This window comes from Heterocephalus glaber, unplaced genomic scaffold (genome assembly GCF_053883595.1).
Source record: "Heterocephalus glaber isolate CG9 unplaced genomic scaffold, H.glaber_assembly_v1.0 deba00001442, whole genome shotgun sequence".
Taxonomy (NCBI): Eukaryota; Metazoa; Chordata; class Mammalia; order Rodentia; family Bathyergidae; genus Heterocephalus; species Heterocephalus glaber.
In genome coordinates this window covers 54,939,184-54,959,353 of record NW_028258296.1, presented here as the reverse complement: position 1 = coordinate 54,959,353, position 20,170 = coordinate 54,939,184, and the positions used below count along the sequence as shown (strand labels likewise).

At 39.4% G+C, this 20,170-nt stretch overlaps 1 non-coding gene and 1 pseudogene across 1 annotated transcript; one reads left to right on the top strand and one right to left on the bottom strand.

The window, feature by feature from the left end:
- Positions 1-4,311: 4,311 nt before the first annotated feature.
- Positions 4,312-4,418, bottom strand: LOC147827761 (U6 spliceosomal RNA). The gene has a single exon (XR_015452132.1). It is a non-coding gene; the product is annotated as a U6 spliceosomal RNA (small nuclear RNA).
- A 14,256-nt stretch (positions 4,419-18,674) lies between these two features.
- On the top strand, positions 18,675-19,961 carry LOC101724339 (putative RNA-binding protein 23 pseudogene; annotated as a pseudogene).
- Positions 19,962-20,170: the final 209 nt, after the last annotated feature.

The window sequence follows — 20,170 nt, the reverse complement described above, 5'->3', positions numbered from 1 at the left end:
TTAGATAAAAAGTTAGAACTCTCAGTTTCTCCCAGGGGCCAAAGAAGTCTCTCCATTCAGCACAGCCAAATATTAGGGGACAGAACCACTTTCCCATTCTTTACCTCTGGTCATATCCTCTTGAATTATGCCAGACAGGAACTATGAAAGAGCCGAATGGGGGCAGAACAAGCTCCTAATCTCAGATCTATACCCCTGTTCTCATCTCAGATCTATATCTGATTGCAAACTGAACTGGATGAGAATTGAATCAAATTTCCACTGAGGTCAAAATTGCACCTAACCATTGAATTTGATTCAGCTCTCATCCAATTTGGTTTGTGACCAGAATTGTGGAAAGAATCAAGTTTCTGAACTGAGGTATCACTGTATTTGACCTTCACATATTATAAGCATTTTAAGCCTTGGCTTCCTCATTTGCACAATAAAGATAATGGTAGTATTTAATCTACAGAAGCATTCAGAGATTAAATGGAATGAGTAGCATTTTAGACATAGAGGACTCAGTAAGTATCCCTATCTCTCATTTCTAAATATTTCCCTTTCATAAATGTAAGAGAAGAAGGAGCCATTCTTGGGATCTTTAGTTACTAGTTTAGAATATCAAGTGATGCATGTCAGCAACTAGAAAAGGAATGACTACCTGTAACATTAGACAGTATTTGGAAATTGTGCAACTCTATTAAATTAATAAATCTTCTTCCTGGAATTCACTTCCTATGGAATCCTGTGGATCAGTTTAACAACCGACAAGACAAGTACAAGTGACTGTTAAAAAGCTGAGAATCAGGCTGAGGATTTAGCTCAGTGGTTCTGCCACCTGCCTCGCAAGCTCAAGGTCCCAAGTTCGATCCCCGGTACCAAAAAACAAAACAAAACAAAAAACCCAAGGATCAAGTCCTCCATTGATCCTTCAGAGTCCAAGGGAAGATGTTGAATGTAGGAAAGATGTTGAATGTAGGACAGTGGGAAGAAGAGGCCTTTAGTATGGCTGGTCTCCTCCCATGAGTGATCCTAGTTGCAGAGAAGTCTAATCAGTTTCCTAAGAATGGATTCAAGGATCATTGACTCAATGGCTCAACCAAGCATTTTGCTGGTATTTCTGCAGTTTTGGAGTTAGGTAGAAAAATAACATTAGAAATCAAAGGAAGTGCTGCAGTGTTTCATTAAGGCACGTGAATGTTCATCTGACTTTCCTCATAGAGACTGTGGTAAAATGGGATTACTGAGTGACTTTGTTGCTAAGCTTTACTAAATTTGCAACTTTGAAAAGCTTATCTTACATGGAAAAGTTCATGGTTCTTTCAACTGAAAACACTTTGAGTCTTCAAAAACTTTGCACAGTAACTGCCTTGAGAAATCATTTTATATAAACTTAAGGGCTTCCTGGTGAGGAAAAGCTGTTTCAGAAGATGAATAGCTCCAGTTATTTTTCTGAGGAGAATAAAATATTATTCCTTTATGAAAAAGATAGTCACAGAGGTTCGTGCTACTGACTGAGACAGCTAACATAACTAATTATTCTCTTTTCCCTTATGTTGTTTATTTAAAAAAGAAGTAAAGGAAACAGAAGATGGGCCAGAGGGGAAAGCAAAGCAGCTCTATATTTAGTCCTGTTAGTCAGGCAGGGTAAAGCACACTTATGGTTGTGGCCAAAGAAAGCTGTGGCAGATGGGTAAACTTTTGATATTATTATAGTCTGAAATCCTTGACTTGTCCCAATAAAATATTTCAAGAAAAATGGCAAAATGAGATGAGTTGAAAGGAAACCATTTCTGAAATCTGATGATACAAATCAGAATTAGATTGAGCACTGACAGATACCATGTGAAAAAGATTCTTGATTTTACCTAAGTGATTTCTTTGAATCTTGTAACTTTTCATATATTTGTCATATCATTTCAAATAGTTATGCTTAATATTGGCTATTTAAATAAAAAAACTTTGTTTTTGTTTTAAAAAATAAATAATGAGGTAATAAATATCAGGGCAATCTTGCTTGTTCAATTTTCTATACTTAGGGTTTTTTTGGCTGTTTTAACTATGAAGTAGATGATTATAAAATCAAGGGTGTGAAGGAAAATTTAAGAAAGCAATTGACTACATTGCTTTTTCTCTGAAAAGGGCTGTCTTAATATGTTTTGTATTGCTGCTAAAAAATATTTGAAGCTGGGTAGCATGTAAAGTAAAGAAGTTTATTTTGTTTATGGCTTTGGGGCCTGGAAAATCCAAGCAGTATGGTGCCAATGTCCTGGGAAGGGCTCACTATTTGTATCACAACATGGAGAGAAGTAGAGGGGGAATTGGATTCATGCAGAAGGGAACAATCTATTCTTAAAAGAACTAATGCAGTCACACAAAACCTAACTCACTCCTGAGAGCACTAACTCATTCATGAGGGTGGAACCCCCTGACGACCCCACCTCTTAAAGCTTCCATCCCCTCAACACCACCTCCCTGAGAACCAAGTCTCCAGCACTTGAATCTTAGGGAGACAGACCATATCCAACACATACCAAGGGCCAAACTGGATTCATAGCACTCTAGCCAATTTTAGTTGTTAGCTTCTTATTATCTTATTTGTCTCTTAGTTCTTGTTTGCCCTTGATTATCTTATTCCATTTTTTAAAATTGTGTTCCCAGGTAGGAATCTAACCTAAAACTTCCCACTTTCGTTAAATTCAATTTGTTGTCTAATATATACAGAAGCCATTAGTGTTTGTCTTGGGATAAGTAGTGAAAAGTGAAGAAGGAGGGAGGTAGAATTTTATTTTAATGCTAGAAGATAAAATTTAAAAGACAAGAGTCGTGCTCCTGCCCACCTCCCTTGGATCTGGATTTGAAGGTCCACACAGAAGGAAGAGAAGGGAAGGGCAAGGAAGGGATTCTCTGGCTCGACAGCACACACACACCCTGTATGTTAGCCCTGTCACACCAACTGGACGCTTGCGGGGTCTGTCTCATACGTGGAGATCAGGAAGCTGACTCTTACTCAGGAAATTTCCTAAGTTCTATAATGAGCTCAGTGAAAAACAACATGTTATTCTCCTGCAGCTACAAAACTCCTTTATAACTGAATTAGTTAGGATTCATTAGAGGAGCAGGTTTAATATGGAATATATATATGATTTTACAAAGGATTTACTAGGTAGGCTTCTGGGATAAGAAGCAGAAGAGTCCTAGTGGCTATTTGCCAGATTAGAGATGGGAGAATGCAAAATGGCCATCTGCATGCGGGAGAGCCAGGGGATCCAGTTACAGGTTGAAGGCTGAAGGCCTAGAGCTCACTGCAGAGTCCAGGGTGAGTCTGTGTAGTAAAGCTGGAGGATCTGCACTGAAACGCTGAAGGCACTGGAGACCATTGTCCAAAGGCAATGACAGATGGCACCTCCTGTGAAGGAAAAGAGGACACTTCCTTCTTCTTTCCCCTTTTATTCCATGCAGGTGACAAGCCTGTTGTTGATGCCACCCACATCCAGCCTGGCCTGCATGTCAATCATCTGCAGACACACTCAGAGTTTTACTAACCTGCTAAGTGCTTCCTGCTCAGGTCAGGGTGACATGCCACAACTAACAATCACAGCATGAACAGAAGCTTTGTCCAGCTCTTCCTTGTGCCACATGTATCTCACTGTTGTATGGGGTTCAGCCAGACCCTCAGAGGAGAGATACAGGGTCCTGAAGGACATTTCTTCTGAGGAACGTATCAAGGTATGGAGGATATTAAAACCCAGGTAAAAAGAAAGTGGCTTCCAGCACCAGAAGGGCTGTAAGATGGACTCCCAAGAAGCTGTGTGTGGCTCTGCGGGCAGCAAAAAGCACACTGGGTATCACAGGGTAGCACATTTGCACACAGTACAAAGAGGCACTTTCCAGCAGTCCCAGATGGTCCTGCTGTGGGAGGCAGCAGGCTGCCCATCACTGGAGCATCCATGAGGAGGCTGAATCCCACTTGCCCTGGAGGATTGGGAAGAAATTTATTCCTGAGCATGGGATGTAGTGTTTTGGGGACTTCTCAGGTCCTTCCCAACATGGAGAATTTATTATTCTGGTGTGGCAAACAGGTATTAGGAAACTGCTGTGTAAGAGACACTATATTAATGCTTTGAAGGACAAAAAATAAATAAGGCATGATTTGGGCCTTGAAGTGACTAATGGTCTAAGTAAATAAAATAATGTATCTCTCAAACTACTCTTTTATAGTTGATCTTAAAGTCAATTAACAATTTTTTCAGATAAAATAGTAAACATTTATTTAACACTTATATCTCACCTTGAGTATGCAAAATACAAACTCCACAAAATGTTCATAAAAATATGGAGGACTTCACAAATTTGAATGTCATCCTTGTGTGGGGGCCATGCTACCTTCTCTGTATTGTTCCAGTTTTAGTACTTGTGCTGCCGAAGTGAGCCACAGTTTTGTTGCTTCACTTGTTGATGAAGAAATTGAGACTAAAATGATAAGATGAATATTGGACCAGATATTGCACAAGATAGAATAGCAATACTATTAAAAGGTAATGTTGACATTGTACTAAGGTGGCTTTTAATTCAGGAGATATAAGTTTGATCAAAACATAGCTTAGACCTGACACGTCTCCATAAGCAGTTCTGAGGGCAATAGGCAAAGGACAATGTGAATCAAAACAGAGTAAAGTGACACTGTACATGTAATCTGTAAGTTCTCGATGCAAGATTCCAGTGGCCTCAACTATATCACTGTTCTTCCTCAGTTAGGTTGGCTTGAATGGCCTAAATAAGAGAAGCTGTTAGGCCCATCTTTATGTTCTTCCCATAAACCCAAATCCCCATCTCAGATACTTCAGCTGTAATGGACAACAAGGAAAGAGAAGACTTTGTTCTGGTTCGTCACACAGACTTAGCCTCTGCTGACTGCCCTGCCCATTGGAAAAAGGTAAAAATATGCTGAGCCTACCCTAGAAGGAAGTGAAAGGAGAGAAGAGGCATTACCATAGCCATGTGTACTGAGGCTGTTCTTTAAGAATTTAACCTGCTGGTAATAGAATGGCTAATTGAAATCTAGATTTCACCTTAGGGAGAGGCTTCTTCTTGATCCCAAGGCAGCCTGTGAGGGGTTGAGAGTCCGGGCAGGATGGAATGAGAGAGAGATAGAGGGAGGCCTTGACTTCCTTCTGGAGGCCAACACTGCTACCTTGTACTGTGGAGTGAATGAAGCCTGTTTCCAAGTTGCCTTACAGATCTAGTTGGGAGTTCATTAGCCGTGACTGCTTTGAAGGAATCTGTTAGCTGTGCTGTGGCTTAAGACTGAACAATAGCTACAATCTGAGAAAATAATTTTTAAATGTCAAGATAAGAACTGATTGAGCAGACTCACTTCTGTGTCATTGGAGGAGCTCCAGTCTTTGGCTTTGCCTTGGATGTCCATCTCCTGGTTTCAAGTGCAGAACCTTCAGCCACCTGATATGGACTCCCAAGGAACTCAACAGTGACCTGTTGGCCTTTGACTGGATCTTTTGGATCTCCAGAGGGCATCTGGCCTGTTTGCACCCTTCCACACCTGACTCTGTGCACAGTCATTTATTGGGGATAGAATCCAGGACCTTGTATTTGCTGTTGCACTCACAGATTTTTTTTTTTTTTGAGACAGGATCTCACTAAGTTGCCCAAACTGGCCTTGAATTTGTGGTCCTCCTGTCTCAGCCTCTTGAGTAGTTGGGATTATAGGCATGTGTCACTCACTGCATGCTAGGACAATCAACTGCTGGGACTGATTGCTTTGATAAACATATCAGACTATGCATATTCAGTGAGTATAAGTTTAAAAGTAAGTAAACATTCTAAGCATGCCTGTAACCCTAGCACTCTCAGAGTCTGAGGCAAAAAGATCACAGGTTTGAGACCAGCCTGGGCAACTTAGTGGCTTCATGAGACCCTGACTCAAAAATAAAAAGGGCAGGACATGTAGCTCAGTGCAGAGGCCATGGTTTCCCCAGTTCTTCAAAAATCAAAAGTAAACATTTTATTATGCTGCTGTTATGGCTTGTATCCAGATGTTCCCCAAAAGTCTTATTTGCTCATAGGTGCAGCTTTTGGGAGATGGCTGGATCATAGGTGTGTGATACTGGATTAAGGTTGTGTGTGGTAACTAGACCGGTCCATTGATTGGTTTAGCATAGTTGTGGGTGGTAGAATTACTGAAGAGGAAAGGCCCACCCTGGGTGTGGGTGGCACCAGCCAATAGGCTTGCACCCTGAATGGAATAAAAGAGGGAAAGAAGAAGGAAGGCTTGCTTCTGTTGCTTCAGAGGAGCTGCAGTCTTTGCCTTCACCGTGGCTGTCTGTCTTCTGGCTTCCAGTGCACACTCTTTAGCTACCTGATATGGACTTGCATGGGACTCTATAGTGAGCTCCAGACCTTTGACTTTTGACTGTATCTTTCTGATCACCAGTGTGTAGACTGTCCTTTTGCACTCTTCCACACCTTACTCTGCAGGCAGCCATTGTATTCACTCTCTTTTTAGACACTTAACCATTTCCAAACCACAAAGCAGAACTAGTTCAGATGTGTGCAAAAATAAACCTAGGGAATGTGCCGCTGCTCCCAGTGCAGAGGAGGCTTCCCGGTTGACCTGCCACAGCTCCCAGCACAGAGGAGGCTTCTGGATCAATGTGCCACAGCTCCCAGTCCAGAGTAGGAGGCTTCTGGACCAGCCTAACCCCGCTCCCAGAACAGAGGAGGTGAGCCACATAGGTGCCAGCAGCATCCTCCCTCCCTTGAAATGAGAAGTCAGGTAAACAATTCTCAGAATGAGACTTCCAGATCACCTACAGCAACCCCAAAGGGAAACAAGATGGAACACTCTGACACTCAACGACCTGGACTCCTTGAACTAGCAACAAAAAAGGATCTGGAAAAAAGGAAATCAGAAATAATTTCTCACATATCAGCAGAGATTGTGCCCATAGTGCAAGACATGATTAATAAATCTAGAGAGGACACAGATTAAAAAAAAAATAGAGGAGCTGAAGAACATGATGGAATCCCAACATAAGAAACAAATGAATCCATAAAACAGATGCAAACAGATTTCCAGGAGATTAAAAACTCCATTGAAAGTCTATGCAGCAGAATGAGCCAATATGACAGAATTTCAGATATAGAAGATAAGATTGGGGCCGGGGATTTAGCTCAGTGGTTCATCTGCTTGCCTTGCAAGTGCGAGGACCTGAGTTCGATCCCCGGTACCAAAAAAAAAAAAAAAAAAAGAAGAAGATAAGATTGCAATTAGTGACCAGGAAAAGAAAAATTGCTTTAAAATTGTAAGGGACCACAAGAAATCAATCCAGCAGCTGCTAGATGATGCAAAGAAGAATAATAGAAGACTGATTGGAGTCAATGAAGAAACAGGAGAGAGTGCAGATGACATAAAAAAGACTGTTCACAGATGTGATGGCAGAAAACTTCCCAAGCAGGGGGAAAAAACTTGACATACAGATAAGTGAGGCATATAGGATTCCAAATAGCCTTGATAAAAAAAAAAGTACACATAGGCATATAATTGTTAAGATTCCAGAAACCCAACAGAAAAACAAAGTTCTATAAGCAGTTAGAGAGAAGAAACAAATCAAACAAAGGAAAGCCCATCAGAATCACAGCAGACTTCTCAATGCAAACCCTCAAGGCAAGAAGAGCTTGGAGTGATGTATTTCAAGCCCTAAAGGAAAACAGATTCCACCCCAGATTGATGTACTCTGCAAAACTATTTTTCAAAATGGATGGAGAAATAAGATACTTTCATGACAAAGAGGACCTTAGGAACTTCATGAATACCAAGCCAGCACTCCAAAAATTTTAGACAAAATCCTAGGAAAAGACAATGAGGATCACAACCCCAGGAGGCCCAGCAGAATGAATCCACTGGGCATGACAAGAAATTAAAAGCAAAGGGGGAGAATCTAACGAAAAGAAAAAGTCATGACAAGGATAAGTCAATATGTATCAGTTATAACCATCAATGTTAATGGTCTCAACTCACTAATCAAAAGAAATAGACTGGCAGAAGGGGTCAAGAAGCAAAATCCAACAATATGCTGCATACAAGAAACACACTTAATTCAAAAGGAAACTTATAGACTGAAAGTTAAAGGGTGGAAAACAGTACTCCATGCGACAGAAACCTGAAAAAAAGCAGGAGTAGCTATCCTCTTTGCAGATCAAGTAGATTTCAAACCAACACTGATTAAGAGAGACGAAGAAGGACACTACATCCTTGTAAAGGGAAGAATCCAAGAGGAAGAGAGGACAATCGTAAATATCTATGCACCAAACACTAGTGTGCCCAACTATATAAAACAAATACTAACGGACATGAAAAACCATATAAGCACTAATACAATAGTAGTGGGGGACCTCAATACCCCATTGTTATAAATAGATCAACTAGACAAAAAACTTGAACAAATGAACTTAAGGAGATGTTTACAGAGTGTTCCACCCCACAAAATCAGAATACACTTTCTTTTCATCTGCACATGGTTGTTCTCCAAAGTAGACAACATACTCACTCATAGAACATATTTAGGTAAGTGCAGAGGAATTGAAGATATCCCCTGTATATTATCAGACCATAGTCCAATGAAATTGGAGATCAATAGCAAAAGAAACTGCAACAATTTCATAAACACATGGAAATTGAACAACACACTTCTGAATAACCAATGTGTCACAGATGAAATTAAAGAAGAAATCAGACAGTTCCTTCAATTAAATGACAATGACGATCCGGCGCTCTCTAAGCTGGGACCGGCCAGGTGAGACAAGCAGCTTGAAGCTCCGCTGCCGTCCCGGGCCATGCCCACGCCACTTTGAGGTCCACCAATGCCCAGTGTCCCTCCCTTCCCCCACCCCGGGCCTCCTGCCTTCTGGCTTTTCTGCTACCTGGTCCCACACTACAGAGGCACAGGACATTATAAAGACTCTTGTCCTGAGCACCACAAGATAGAGCAGAAGTTACTAACAGAAAGGGCTTCTCAGTCTCCTCAATGAAAACTGAAGCTGAGCAGAAAAGTAAAGAGAATCTCTACAATAAAGGCACATCAGACCACTGTACTTGGTCTGCTGCTGGCTTACTGAGACTCATTGACTTGTATATGCACAGGGATTCCTACACTGCCTACTGTGACAGCAGAGACATACCCTGAAGGAGGCCCATAATTTCTATTGCTATTTGCATAAAAGAAAAAAATTTTTTTGTCTCTTCTTTTTAATTCTTAATTTCTACTTCTTTTCTGCTCCTCAAAGTTTTACTTTTCTTTCTTTTATCTTTTCTCTCTCTCTCTCTCACTCATTCTCTCACTGTCCCATATTGCTCCTCATCTCCTCATTTGTTCCTTTCTGCACTGAATTCAGATTACTCCCTTATTGTTTTTTTCTTCTCTTTTTCCTTCTCTTGATTATCATTAGGTTTAAAGGAAAGTAAATTCGGTATCTAGCCTCCCTATTGCTGTTAGGTGATTTAATTCACATCTTTGTTCTTTCATTCTGCCTTTTTCTCTTGCCTTTAACAACTTCTTAGAGTTTGTGTGATCTTTCTGTGTCTTCTGGCCTCACCACTAATCTTACCTGGTCTTTTTACCTGTCCCTCCCTCCCCAACTCCTTTTAACTCCCCACACCGAAGGGGAAAGATGTTATATTGAAGTGTTTATTCATTATAAACTTATGTTGGGTTGGTCCTCAGTTTTAATTTAACTAATATAGTCAAAAGTGATAGATTAATAACTACCACAAATTGTCATTTTCTAAGCTGTGCTTGATGCTATGGTATTGCTGACTATGTCATTTGGGCTAACATGTTGTGATTGATCTAATTAGTTTTACTTCCTGGTATAAGAAAAATAAAATAGCTTCAGAGTCATTAGAGTCTCAAAACCCAAACACAAGCTATACCTGGAAGACACCTCTGAAAAGCAATCATTCCACAAGGGTTTCAAACACAAGCAACAAAGATACCTACATTAAGCAATTTTGAAGTATCAATCCAGGAATTAAACCAAGGACAGTACCAAAAACAAAAATGAGAAGACACTTAAGCAAGGCACAAATGCAGGCTTCCATGCCACAAAAAGGAAATTCTGGGGGAAACGAGGTGGAAAAGTCTGATAAGCAACTACTTGGACACCCTGAACTGATAGCACAGGAAGTAACAAAACAGATGCATGAGGCTCTAGAAAAATTCAAAACAGAAATAATCTCCCAGATAAATACAGACATGATGAGCAGAGTGAAAGACATGATTAGAAGCTCTAGAGCAGAAACAGATGAGAAAATAGATGAGATCAGAAACATGCTGGAAGCCATGAATGCCCAACATAAGAAAGAAATGGAAAACATGATCGCCCAACGAAAGAAAGAAATGAATCCATGAAACAGATTCAAACAGATATCCAGGAGATTAAAAACTCCATTGAAAGCATGCAGAGCAGACTAAGAGAATCTAAAGACAGAATATCAGATATAGAAGACAGGATAGCAGTTAAGGACCATGAAAACAGAGATTTCTTAAAGATAGTAAGGGACCATGAGAAATCAATCCAAAAGCTGCTAGATGATGCAAAGAAGAGTAACATAAGACTCATAGGACTCCATGAAAAAACAGGAGAAAGTACAACTGACATTAAAAAAAACTGTTCACAGAAGTAATAGTAGAAAACTTCCCAGACAGAGGTACACAATTGGATGTACAGATAAGTGAGGCATACAGAACTCCAACCAGCCATGACCAAAAAAAAATCTACACCTAGACATATAATAGTCAAGATCCCAGAAACCCAACAGAAGAACAAAATTCTACAATCACCTACAAAGGAAAGCCCAACAGAATCATAGCAGATTTCTCAACACAAACTGTCAAATCAAGGAGAGCCTGGAGTTTCAAGCCCTAAAAGAAAATAACTTCCAACCTAGACTGTTGTATCTGGCAAAATTATCTTTCAAAATCAATGGGGAAATTAGAGACTTCCATGACAAAGAACACCTGAGAAATTTCGTGAACACCAAACCAGAACTCCAAACAATTTAAAGCAACATCCTAGAAAAAGACAATGAAGGTCACAACTCCATGAGGCCAAGCAGAAAGAAGGCACCATGCAAGGTAAGACACTAAAGCAAAAGGGGGGAAAATAAGAAATAAAAGAGTCAACAAGAGTAAAACATCAAGACAAGGATGAGTCAATATCTGTCAATTATAACCATCAATGTTAATGGCCTCAATTCACCCATCAAAAGAAACAGATTGACAGAATGGATTAAGAAGCAAAACCCAGCAATATGCTGTATACAAGAAACACACCTAACTCAAAAAAAAATTCATAGACTGAAAGTAAAAGGACTGAAAACAGTTCTCCACACCACAGGAACCCAGAAAATAGCAAGGATAGCAATCTTATTTTCAGACAAAGTAGATTTCAAACCAAAACTAATTAAGAGAGACAAAGATGGTCACTACATCCTTGTGAAGAGAAGAATCCAAGAGGAAGATATGACAATCCTAAATATATATGCACCAAATACGAATGCCGTCAACTACACAAAACAAATATTAATGGTCATGAAAAATCAAATAAGCACTAATGCAATTGTAGTGGAGGACTTCAATACCCCACTATCACAAATAGACAGATCATCTAGACAAAAAAAATAACAACAAAATTTAAGAACTGAACCAAGCTATTGAACAAATGGACTTAATAGATGTTTACAGAGTGTTCCACCCCACAAAATCAGAATACACATTCTTTTCAGCTGCACACGGGTCATTCTCCAAAATAGATCACATCCTAGCTCATAGGACATAGCTAAGTAAATGTAAAGGAATCGAAGTTATCCCCTGTATATTATCAGACCATAGTGCAATACAATTGGAGATGAATAACATAAGAAACTGCAAAACTCCCACAAACACATGGAAATTGAACAACACCCTCCTGAACAACCAATGGGTGACAGAGGAAATTAAAGAAGAAATTAGACAGTTTCTACAAGTAAATGATAATGCCAGTACAACATACAGGAACCTGTGGGACACAATGAAAGCAGTTCTGCTTGGGAAATTCATAGCGGTGAATGCCCATATTAGGACAACAGAGAGAGCTCAGTTAAATAACCTAATGCAGAACCTCAAGCTCCTAGAAAAAGAAGAGCATAACAAACCCAAAGCTCGTACATGAAAGGAAATTATAAGGATCAGAGCAGAAATCAATGCAAAGGAGACTAAGAGAATGATACAAAAAATCAATGAATCAAAGAGTTGGTTTTTTAAAAGAATAAATAAAATCAATAAACCTTTAGCCAACCTTTTCAAAAAAAGGAAAGAAAAGGTTCAAATCCATGCAATTAAAAATGAAAAAGGGGAAGCCACAACAAATCCAGAGAATCATCAATACCTACTTTGAGAACTTGTACTCTAATAAAATGGAAAACAGAAGAAATGGACAGATTCCTAAATATATATGAATTGCCAAAATTAAATGAAGAAGATATAGAAATTCTAAGCACCCTAGTAGCAATGACTGAAATTGAAAATATAATAAAAAACTTACCAACAAAGAAAAGGCCAGGTCCTAATGGCTTCACTGCTGAATTCTACAAGACATTTAAAGAAGAATTATCACCATTACTCTTTAAACTCATCAAGGAAATTGAAAGAGAAGCAAGGCTTCCAAATTCATTCCTGGAAGCAAGTGTTACTTTGATTCCAAAACCAAGGAAACAGCCAACCCAAAAAGAGAACTACAGACCAATCTCCCTAATGAACATAGATGCCAAAATCCTCAACAAGATACTGGCAAACAGAATACAGAGGGTCATCAAGAAGATCATACACCCTGACCAAGTCAGATTTATCCCAGGGATGCAAGGATGGTTCAACATCTGTAAATCAATAAATATAATACACTATATTAACAGAGTCAAGGACAAAAACCACATGATCATCTCAATAGATGCAGAAAAACCATTTGACAAAATCCAACACCCATTCATGATAAAAACGCTACAGAAAATTGGAATAGAAGGTCTTTATCTCAACCTGATTAAGGTTATTTATGAAAAACCAACAGCCAACATCATACTAAATGGTCAAAAACTGAAAACTTTCATGCTAAAATCAGGAACAAGACAAGGATGCTCACTATCACCACTAATGTTCAATATAGTTCTGGAAACATTGGCCATAGCAATTAGAAAAGAGAAAGAAATAAAAGCAATAAAGATAGGAAAGGAAGAAGTTAAACTGTCATTATTTGCTGAAGATATGATACTTTACATAGAAGACCCAAAAAACTCAGTCAAAAGTCTTCTAGACCTAATTGACAGATTCAGTAGAGTAGCTGGATACAAGGTCAACACTCAAAAAACAATAGCCTTTTTATATGCAAATAGCAGACCCATTGAGAGGGAAATTTGGGAAATAATTCCTTTTACAATAACATCTTAAAAAAAGAAATATCTATTTACAAAGGAAGCAAAAGACCTCTACGCTGAAAACTACAGCACTCTGAAGAAGGAGATTGAAGAGGATATAAGAAAATGGAAAGGTATCCCTTGTTCCTGGGTAGGAAGAACCAATATAGTGAAAATGGCCATGCTTCTAAAACTGCTATATAGATTCAATGCAATGTCAATTGAAATTCCAACAATATACTCCACAGAACTAGAGAAAACCATCCAAAAATTCATTTGGAAGCAGAAGAAACCTAGAATAGCAAAAGCAACTATAGGCATCAGAGATGTGACTGGGGGAATCACAAACCCCAACTTGAAACTATACTACAAAGCTACTGTGACAAAAACAGCATGGTGCTGGCAAAGAAACAGACCCGAAGATCAGTGGAATAGATTAGAAGATCCAGAAACAACTCCAAACATACTCAGCCACCTCGTCTTTGACAAAGGAGCCAACCACCTTCATTGGAAAAAAGAGACCCTATTTAATAAATGGTGTTGGAAAAACTGGATTTCAACCTGTCATAGATTAAAACTAGACCCATACCTATTACCACACACTGAACTAAGATTGAAGTGGATTAAAGATCTAAATATTAAGTCAGAAACACTAAACTTGCTGGAAGATAAATTAGGTAGAACTCTTAAAGACATTGGCATAGGAAAAGACTTTATGAACAAATCTTCAGTAGCACGGAAGCTAGTACAAAGAATCAACAACTGGGATCTCATCATATTAAAAAGCTTCTTCACTGCAAGAGAAACTACCAACAGAGCTAAGAGACAACCTACAATGTGGGAAGAATATATAAAGAACTGAAAAAAATCAGACCCCCCAAATTCAAAGACCCAATTCAAAAATGAGCATCTGAAATGAACAGACATTTCCCAGACAAAAAAGTAAAAACAGCAAAAAAAATATGAAAAAATATTCAACATCGCTGGTCATTCAAGAGATGCAGATGAAAACAGCACTGAGATTCCACCTCACCCCACAAAGAATGGCTGCTATCATGAAATCAACCAATAACAAATGCTGGCAGGGGTGTGGAGAGAAAGGAACCCTTCTCCATTGTTGGTGGGAGTGCAGACTGGTGCAACCACTGTGGAAATCAGTATGGAGATACCTCAGAGAACTAGGGATAGAGGTCCCATTTGACCCAGCTATTCCCCTACTGGGAATCTTCCCCAAAGAATTAAAAGAATCATACTACAGTGATATATGTGCACCTATGCTTATAGTGGCACAATTTGTAATAGCTAAAGCTTGGAAGCAGCCCAAGCGCCCATCGACTGGAAACTGGATAAAGAAGATGTGGGTTTTTTTTTTATAAAATGGAGTACTACTTAGCCATAAAGAATGAGAAACTAGAGACATTTATAGCTAAATGGATGCATATTAAGGCCATACTCTTAAGTGAAATAAATAGGACCCACATGTGTAAATACCGAATAGTTTCTCTAGTGTGAGAACTTGAAAGAGTAAATAAGGATGAAAATGATTAAAATGAGTATTTTATAATTTGAAATAAGAAAAGGTCCAAGGGTTTGGGGATGGTAGGAAGGGAAGGGGAAAGGGAAGAAGGGAAAGGAAAAATTATGAGAAAAAAAACAGAATCAAACTCTGTGTAAATAGGGAAGGGTGGAGGGGTGAAGGGTGCACAGGTAATACGAGAAAAAATAAGAACTAAGATACATCATGCTCTGGTACAAACACCCAATGATAAATGTAAATGTATTTTATACCTAAAATGTACCAATAAATATATATAAAAAATGACAATGACAATACAACATATCAGAATCTATGGGACACAATGAAAGCAGTTTTATGAGGGAAATTCATAGCAGTGAATACTTATATTAGGAAAACAGAGCAAGCCCAATTAAACAACCTGATGCTGAAGCTCAAGCTTCTAGAAAAAGAAGAGCAGGACAAATCCAAAGCTCATACAAGGGAAGAAATTATAAAGATCAGAGCAGAAATCAATGCAACGGAGACTAAGAGAATGATACAAAAAATCAATGAAGCCAAGAGTTCGTTCTTTGAAAGAATAAACAAAATTGACAAACCTTTAGCCAACCTTATGAGAAAAAAGAAAGAAAAGCCCCAAATCCATGCATTAGGAATGAATAGGATGAAATTACAATGGACCCAGCAGAAATCCAGAGGATCATTAATACCTACTTCCAGAACCTATATGCCAATAAGATGGAAAACACAGAAGAAATAGACAGATTCCTAGACATGTATGAATTGCCAAGGTTAAATGAAGAAGACCTAAAAATTCTAAACAACCCAATATCAATCAATGAAATTGAAAACATAATTAAAAACTTACCAACTAAGAAAAGCCCAGGTCCTGATGGCTTTACTGCTGAATTCTACAAGACATTTAGAGAGGAAATATTGCCACTACTGTTTAAACTTTTCAATGAAATTAAAAGGGAAGCAATACTCCTGAATTCACTCCTGGAAGCAAGCATCATCTTGATCCCCAAAACAGAGAAAGACCCAACCAAAAAAGAGAACTATAGGCCAATCTCACTAATGAACATAGGTGCAAAAATCCTTCATAAGATACTGGCAAATAGAAGGCAGAAAATCATCAAGATTATACACCCTGACCAAGTGGGATTCATCCCAGGGATGCAGGGATGGTTCAACATATACAAATCAATCAATGTAATACACTATATCCACAGAAGCAAGGACAAAAACCATATGATCATCTTAATAGATGCAGAAAAAGCATTTGATAAAATCCAACACACATTTATGATAAAAACCCTACAAAAACTTGGAATAGACAGTCTCTACCTCAATCTGATAAAAGCCATCTATGAAAAACCAACAGCCAATATCATACTAAATGGTCAAAAAATGAAATCCTTCACACTAAAATCAGGAACAAGACAAGGATGTCCACTATCACCACTCTTGTTCAATATAGTTTTTGAAACATTAGCCATGGCAATTAGACAAGAGAAAGAAATAAAAGGAATTAAAATAGGAAATGGAGAAGTCAAATTGTCATTATTTGCAGATGACATGAGAGTCTATATAGAAGACCCCAAGAACTCCACCAAAAGTCTTCCAGGTTTAATAACCAAATTCAGTAAAGTAGCTGGATACAAGGTCAACATACATAAATCAATAGCTTTCCTCTACACAAACAACAGACTCACTGAGACAGAAATAGGGCAAACAATTCCTTTCACAATACCATCCAAAAAACTGAAATACCTAGGAATCAAACTAACAAAAGAAACCAAAGACCTCTTCTCTGAAAACTATAGCACTCTGAAAAGAGTGATTGAAGATGATATCAGAAAATGGAAAGACATCCTTTGCTCCTGGGTAGGAAGGATCAACATAGTGAAAATACCCATACTTCCAAAATTGCTATATAGATTCATTGCAATCCCAGTTGAAATCCCAGCAGAATACTTCATGGACCTTGAGAAAACAATCCAAAAATTCATTTGGAACAACAAGAGACCCAGAGTAGCAAAAGCCATTCTAGGTAACAGAGACATGGCAGGGAGTAGCACAATCCCCAACTTGAAACTATACTACAAAGTTACTGTAATAAAAACAGCATGGTACTGCCAAAGAAACAGACCTGAGGACCAGTGGAACAGATTAGGAGATGCAGAAACAACTCCAGACACACTCAGCCACGTCATCTTCGACAAAGGAGCCAAACACCCTCACTGGAGGAAAGATAGCCTTTTTAATAAATGGTGCCGGAAAAATTGGGTTTCAACTTGCCAAAGACTAAAACTAGACCTATATCTCTCACCATGCACTAAACCAAAATCTAAATGGATTAAAGATCTAAATATTAAAACAGAAACACTAAACTGACTAGAAGAGAGTTTAGGAAGAACTCCTGAAGACATTGGTATAGGAAAAGATTTTATGAACAAAACCTCAGTTGCCCATGAACTAGCACAAACAATCAACAATTATGATCTCTTCTTATGAAAAAGCTTCCGCACAGCAAGAGAAACCACCAGAAGTGTGAAGAGACAACCCACAATGTTGGAAAAAATCACCAGGTGTCCCTCAGACAAAGGTCTACTATCTCGAATCTATAAAGAACTTAAAAAAATCAGACCTCCCAAATTTCAAGACCCAACCCAAAAATGGGCATCTGAAATGAACAGACATTTCTCAGACAAAGAAGTAGAAATAGCAAATAAACATACAAAAAAATGTTCAACATCACTGGTCATTCGAGAGATGCAAATGAAAACAATGCTGAGATTCCACCTCACCCCAGAAAGAATGGCTGTTATCAAGAAATCAATCAATAACCAGAGCCAGGGATTTAGCTCAGTGGTTCGGCAACCTGATTCACAAGCGCAAGGTCCTGAGTTCGATCCTCAGTACCAAAAAAAAAGAAATCAACCAATAGCAAATGCTGGCGGGGCTGTGGGCAAAGAAGAACACTGCTCCTTTGCTGGTGGGAGTGCAGACTGGTGCAACCACTATGGAAATCAGTATGGAGATACCTCAAAGAACTAGGACTGGAAGTCCCATTTGACCCAGCTATTCCCATGCTGGGTATCTTCACCAAAGATTTAAAAGAATTATACCACAGTGATATATGCACACCCATGTCCATAGCTGCACAGTTTGTAATAGCTAAAATTTGGAAACAGCCCAAATGCCCATTAACAGGAGACTGGATAAAGAAGATGTGGTTTTTTTATAAAATGGAGACATACTCAGCCATAAAAAATGAGAAATTAGAGACATTTATAGCTAAGTGGATGCTCATTGAGGTGATACTCTTAAGTGAAATAAATAGGACACACTTGTGTAAATACGGAATAGTTTCTCTAGTATGAGAAAATGAAAGTGTAAAGGACTAAAAGATATAATAGATAATGTGAAATAGGAAGAAAAGGGGCAAAAGGGGAAGAGGAAGTGGGAGGAGTAGGGGAAAGGAAAGAAGGGAATGGAATTAATATGAGAAAATGAAAAAATGGAAACAAAGTCTTGGTAAATAGGGAGGGATGGAGGGGTTGAGGGGAGTGCAGGGGAAGCGGAAGAAAAAGGAACCAAGAGAGATTATGTAAAGATGCAAATTTCCAATGATGAATCCCATTATATTGTATATCTAAATTGTACCAATAAAATAAAATTTAAAAAATAAATAAATAAACCTAGGACATGATGGCATCTGCTGCCTTTGACATAGTAATTGAGGCCATGCTGGAAGCTCCCTATGAAAAAAGAGGAGGATGAGCAGCAAAGGAAAGAGGTTAAAAAAGGAGTCCTAGCAAGACCACCAGCAGCACCAGAAACAGCAGCAGTGCTACCAGCGGAGCAACTCCACTGGGGAAACAAGCAAGAAGGAGAGGAGTTGGATCCATAATAGAAGCAGGGATAGAACATGTAGTCGTAGTGAGGACCAGGATTGACAGACAGAGAAATAGTAGGACCTGAAGTGATCAGCAGCGATGCAGCCCCAATTGGCACAGTGAACATAGTAGTGAGTCACAAAGTCCAGACTGGTGTCATGAGGAAAGTGTGAACCTCAGGAGTCCTCCACCTGCCACTGAGCAGACAAAGAGGACAGTAAGAGTCCTCATTTCAGAGAGAAGAGCTGGGTCAGAGAGCCAGTTGATAATCTGAGACCTGAGAAGCGTGATGCCCTCATGGTTTTCTGTATGCAGTTAGCTCAGTTAGCTGCCTGTATTAGGCCTGGAGGCCTGGAGACTATTTTGATGTTCATGGGAAAGTTGGCGATGTGCGTCTCATCTCAGATTGGAACTCACATCGATCTAAAGGCATTATCTATGTGGAATTCTATGACATCTGGTCTGTGCCACTGGCCACTGGTCTGACAAGGCAATGGCTGCAGGGAGTGCCTATCATTGTGCAGACCTCAGCGGCTAAGAAAAAACAACTGGCAGCCATGGCCAACAACCTGCAGAAGGCTAGTAATGTACTATGGTCTCTATGTGGGCTCCTTGCACTTTAATGTCACTGAGAACATGCTCCAGGGCCCTTTGGCAAAATTGTCCTGATGAAGGATTTAGATACAGGTCAATCCAAAGGTTATGGTTTCATTACATCCTCAGATTCTAAGTGTACCTGGCAGGCCCTGGAACAACTGAATGGCTTTGAATTTGCTGTTGACCTGTGAGAGCTGGTCATGTGACTGACTGGTTAGATGGTGGCACAGACATCACATTTCCTGTTGGGACCCAGGAGCTGGATCTGGGATCAGCAGGTGGACATTTGTGGCTCACGGCTAAACCAGCAGAAGGCTCTGGAATTCAGCTGCCAGCTACTGCTCCCCAGGCTGCTGCCTTGCAACTAAATGGAGTGCTTCCCTTGGGGGCTCTGAACCCAGTGGCTCTGACTGCTCTGAGTACAGCCCTCAAACTCACCTCCCAGGTAACTACATCCTAATGCTTCCAGCTCTCCGGTCTCTTTATGTCCCAGACCATGTAAATGAGCACAATACCTCCTGCCACGTCCTTTTCTGCATCTACACTGCTACTGCCAGTCTTTTGTTTTGTGGATCAAAGCATCCTGAGGGCATGGACATTGGCTCTGGAGAAACTGGGGCCACCCTTAGAAACGAACAAAAGCCATTGCCCATGCCCCTTTGGGAACGGGCTTTGCTGAGAAACCCCCCATTGAGGATATCTGAATCTACA